Here is a 6,000-nt window from a genome sequence, read left to right on the forward strand (position 1 = left end):
GAGAGCACAGTCCTCTATGGTGCTCCTGTGTTACTTACCGCCCACTCAGACTCACAGCCCCCCAAGCCTGACAAACTGTGGTCTGTCTGTCAGGTAGCAATTTAGGAGACTGCAGGAGTCAACCTGCATCCTCAGGTGTTTTAGTCTCAGCAGGACAGGCCTGATTGTATTGAAGGCACTTGAAAAAAACTTTATCCTCACAGTGCTGCCTATTTTGTCTATGTGAGAGAGAGAGAGCTGAATCAGGTGGTGGCCAAGACAATAAAAGTACAGTCTTGTCAGGAGCTCCATAAATGTTCATTTAAGGTACTACGCATACATGTAAAAGTCTTTAAAAGCATCTAAATGGAGATGTATGAAGAAATACGACTGGTGTTATGTGGTCATTTGTTATCTGTTTGTAATTGTCTTGTCTTAGGGCACCAACTAACAAACCGAGCTGCAAACTGAGCTGCATCATGTTTCTAATTTAAAAATCTTTCATCATCAAGCATTCTCTTTCTTTCATCCTCCTAAGAATTAATGTTGTCTTCCAATGAAAAGCAGCGCAAAAGCAAGAATCGTTTGGCCTGCTGTTCTGTGGCTACATCAGTTTAGCTTCTAATAAAGATAATCACAGACCAGAAAATACAAGGCAGGTCAGCAGAGACAGATTAGAGTCAAATAGCAACAACAGGCGTTTTCAACTTCTGAAATCTGTCTGCACTGATACTACCCTGAAATTTACAGTAGATAATAAACGTCTTTCATACTGTAGACAGCGGAAAACTGACTCACACAGTAAATAGTGTAGAGCAATCCATCATGTGGGATTTATGCCTTTTTATTACATGTGTTGATGTCTCTTTGATTTCAAATTGTTAAGTAAAGCGGATGCTGTGCCTGACTGGGGAGACAGAAGCCCTCCATCGCCCCCACCCTGGCAAGTAAACACAGTTATCTTTGCCTGAAGGTCAGACAAAGAATGAGGCAGCAGGACTAAAAGCACATCAGAGGGTAATGGGGAGGGCAGATCAAACCTCTCACCATGATAAGGATTGCTTCTCTTTTCTAGAAATATCTTTCATGGCGGTTGAAGCTTTGAGGGCAGCGACAGAGAAAAGATGACTGAGTGATCAGGGATGCCATTATTGTAGATGCTCTGGTTTCAGTCATAGTAAATGGCCAGCAGACACCAGCACTCAGCATCTCTTGCTAGGTTTAAAAGTGCACTTTAACTGATATGAGAAGATACAGAGAAAAGTGAGACATTAGAGTTTAAACAATACAGAGCTTTTGGAGGCTGATATCAGTACTTTTAGTTTAAAGTACAATTACAGAAACTCTGCATGCTATATTTGAATTTGACTTTAGTTAGTAATATTCCGTGCCTAATAGCTTCTATTCTGTTGTTGTAGAATTTTAATCCTCAGAGGTATCTTAATTTATATTCTAATTGTTTGGCCACGTTTTAGATCTCATTTTATTTTATGTTAGCAAATGGTAAAAGAAATGTAAAATAACAAGCAAGAACCTACATCATATGAAATGACTGGATATGTGATATTTATTTAAATATTTAATCACATATTGATCTGTCCTGACCAAATGTATGGACAGTGAAAGGACAGCCAACATCTTCATGCAGTTAAATAAGACGCTGTTGATTGCTACAACACTGAATGGTTTGATATGACTTGGCTAATGCTCATGCTTCCCATGAGACTCATTTACAGCAGAGCAGTAACAATGCACACTGTGGAAATAAACACTGACTGCAGTCCTTTGAGATGTGGTCAGCACAGCAGGCTATTACACTAGCAGCAGTTTATTCTAAATCTGAGGTCCCCCCCCATTCTAGGGGTATTTCTGATTGAGAGACTGCAGAGGTAAACGAGGGAAAAAATAACTGCTGCCACAATGCACTCCCTGAAGACATTTACTCAAGGGTCTGGTGGAGTGTGAGAACGGATGGCAGTCATGAGAAAATGGGAGGAAATGTGTGGTGTCCAACAATGCCCATCTCCTCTAAGAGGAGGTTCAAAGGTCAAGGTGCTGAGGTAAGAAATCAATTATAGAGCACAAAGAATGCCAACCATAGTCTGAGGTTTAGCTTTAATAGATTATAGAATAGAATAGAACGCCTTGATTGTTAGTGTAAGAAAACCTGCTTTAAATCCCTGAGAATGGTATAGAAAAAATCAGAAGCATATTTAAAAATAATACTCAGATAATAGATACTGTTGGTCAAATAGCACCAACAGGTTGTGCACTAATGTCTGTCTAAAGGAATAATATGATTTTTCTAACAGTTAATGTGAATGGTTGATTCCAGTCAATGTTAGTGCAGTCAATGCACATAGAGCAATAGCAATTGTCAGTGAATGTTGGGAGCGTCAATGAAGACCTTTTAGCATGATGGGAGGCTCACTGATGAACCAGGGGTAAAAGCTCTTTCTAGGTGGTGAGGTAGAGGTTTTTATAGCCCTGTGGCGTCTTCCAGACATCAACAGGGGGAAGAGATGGTGCTGTGGGGGTTATGTCCTTCAGAGTTCTACTGGCTCTACGGAGCATCTAAAGATGGTGATCTAAAGATGTGACTACCTAGAGAGCTGCCTCATTGGCTGTTTAGACAGGTTGGATATCTCTAAATTCTTCACTAGTTCAGTTTCAATTCAATTTTATTTGTATAGCGCCAATTCACAAGAGAAGTTATCTCAAGGCACTTGAGATGACAGTGCAAGGTACAGTGCAAGGTTTAAGACGTTACAGAGTATAATTATACAAAAATATGATACAGAAAACCCAACAATCCCATTTGAGCAAGCTTTAGGTAACAGTGGAGAGGAAAAACTCCCTTTAGAGGAAGAAACTTCCAGCAGAACCAGGCTCATAGTAGGCGGCCATCTGCCTCGACCAGTTGGGGTGAGTGGAAAGAGGAGAGAGAAAAGAACAGTAGGCAACAAAAACAAGAACAAGCAGCAAAAACATTGGGCAGGTCAACTGGATTCTGGAGATAACAGAAAAGTATAGAGAGAGTGGGAGACAGAGAGGAGGAAACACAACTACAGGAGAGAGAAGACACAAAGTTAATGACATGAAATGGTGGACTTGATATAAGAGATTGATATAGAAGATAGACGAGAGGAGAGGAGCTCAGTTTATCAGTAGAGGTCCCCCAGCAGACTAACCTATTAGCATAACTAAGAGATGGTTCGGAGTCACCTGATCCATCTCTAACTATAAGCTTTATAAAAAAGGAAAGTTTTAAGTCTAGTCTTAAATGTAGAGACGGTGTCTGCCTCCCGAACCTGAACTGGGAGCTGGTTCCACAGGAGAGGAGCTTGATAGCTAAAGGCTCTGCCTCCAATTCTACATTTGGAAACTCTAGGAACCACAAGTAAACCTGCAGTCTGAGAACGGAGAGTTCTGCTTGGAAGATATGGAACTATGAGGTCTTTGAGATAAGATGGAGCCTGATTATTAAGGGTTTTATATGTGAGGAGAAGAATTTTAAATTCAATTCTGGATTTTTCTTGATGTTCAGGAAAAGGCTGGTCCTCCCACACCAGTCCACCAACTGCTCTACCTCCTGTCTGTAGGTAGCTGCCGTTGTTGTGGATAAGGCCCACTACTGTTCTATCCTCAGCGTATTTGCTGATATGCTTGGCAGTGGACCTGGCGACGCAGTCATGGGTCATCAGTCTGAAGAGTAGCTGGCTCAGGACACAGCGCTGAGGGGAAGCGGTGCTGAGGGTAGGGACCATGTCATGAGCCACCATGTCACCAGATTTAAAAGGCTTTCAACATGGTGTGTACTTTTGTGGTCGTCCAGGGTTTGTGGTTGGCCTGGGTGGTGATGTTCTTGATGATGCTAACATCCTCCATGCATTTATGTATGCACTCTGACAGAGATGTAGCATACTCACATCCACATGGATGTGCTGATTATATGTTGTTGCTGCTCTAAACATGCCCCAATCTGTGCTTTCAAAACACTCCTGCAGTTCATCCATGGCTCCATCAGGCCAAACCCTCACCTGCTTTAGTGTCAGAAATGCGGTATTCCAATCTGCCAGGCTGATTAACAAGGGCATGTATGGTATCCTGATGGCCCAGTTGAGGTTGGCTCTGGCTGTTCGAAGAGCCACGATGTCATCAGATTTAAAAGCATTCCAGTGCAGTGGAGTTGTTTTTTTTTCCACAGATTAAAAGCTGGAAAATTTTTCCCTGGTGTCTCCAATAATATTCAGACCAGAGAGGTATTCACAGTGTCTAGCTGCTTTGAAACCAACCATTCAAAGTGATTTTATGATAAATGCACTAATGTTCTGTAGTCATTTAAAGAGTTGATGGATGTTTGCTTTGGCACAGGAATAATGGTCAGATGGGGACAGTGGACTGAGACAGAGGCACGGTCTGTTACCTCATCTACACTTTTTTGATCAACAGAACCAAACAACTGGAAGCATTTGCAAATGCAACACCTTTTTGGCCAGGCAACATAACACTTGTTTTTGCAAGTTTAGTACATACCCATTCATGACATTGATGTTGTCACAATTCTAGGTCCCAAACTGGTTTATTTTTGGTGATCTGCTCAAAATTGAAACCCCTTCACAGCCATGCATACATTCACTGAGCTGAGTGCTTGGTCTGTGTAGTCAGGTCGGGGGTGCTTTTTCTGTCTGTTTCATTTGTCTTAAAGTAAAAAAAAATCTGTTCAACATGTCCATGCTAAACTACTAAAACATCTCATCATTATTATGGTGTTTGTGTTTTTATTTGCTATTGAATATTCAACTTTTATCAGGCAATGCAGCGTAAGACTCAAAATAAATCCACCAACATAGCGAAATACTGATGCTAGGTCAAAACCATACAGCCATGGTCAAAACCTGTGGCATCTCAGAGATGGTATCCTTTTGCATCAGTATGTCTTACAATAGGTTTGACCTTGTCTGATTGGACTAAAACATAAACCTGGAATGATCAAATACAAGATATTCTTATGTGCACAATAAAATGATGAAGAAATGTTTTAATTTTGCATTATTGCCAAGTCAGAAATTAAATTGAACATTCTATAAAAAACTTTTTTCAGACACAAGTCATGGCTGGACTGGAGAACCTTTGAGACCACAATGTCTACATGATGAAAAGAAGACATTTTGGAGTTGTCGGAAGGCACAGAGATAACACTGATACAGACCTTCTCTCAGTCAGAGTATCAACCGATTTCCTAAGATGTCTGACTTTTCCTTTCATAGACAGCTTTAGTACATACACAAGTTTGTTGTTTTATGTTCAAGAAGAAAATATTTATCTCTGACACGACAATCTAATTTTCTCACAAGTGATCTGGAAGACATCGAGTTGTGTATATGGTGCAAAGAGTTGCAACATATACACCATATACGAAAGAATGTAGCCCTGATTGACAGAGCAATTTACTGGCCTCACCCTGACTGTGTCTGTCTCAGTTATTGCTGTTATTTGATTCCTATTTCTCTTGGCTAGGGTTTCCTAACAAATATCAGGGAAATGTGTGTTCCTCTTCTCACTGAAACTGTGAGGTAAAACCACGTTCACAATTAAAAATGGAATGTTTCTGTTCCCACACACTTTTTTCTACTTATCAAAGATCAATCAATCGTCCATACATGCCCGTGTCACTCCAGTCAGTGGTGTAATCATAGAGACAGGATCAGGTCTCTCAACAGAGTACAGGAGGCCCAGGAGGCGGCTGATATGAAACTGATCTTAATCAACTGATAAAAAATGAGAAAAGTAGTGTCAGCAGTCATTTAATGCATGTCTCTGCATATGAATATGTAACAAAAGGGACATACCAGGCGACCACCGCATAATCTGAGATTTATGTTATTTAATTTATGTCATTTAATCTTAAACAATAGTCAGGAAATGGCCAAACCAAACATGATAGAATAACAGAATAGCATAAAATTGATGTCAAACTATGTACAGCATAGACTGAAGATACCTGCTGTTTTAACTATG

The sequence above is a fragment of the Anabas testudineus genome, chromosome 13 (assembly GCF_900324465.2).
Source record: "Anabas testudineus chromosome 13, fAnaTes1.2, whole genome shotgun sequence".
NCBI classification, from domain to species: domain Eukaryota; kingdom Metazoa; phylum Chordata; class Actinopteri; order Anabantiformes; family Anabantidae; genus Anabas; species Anabas testudineus.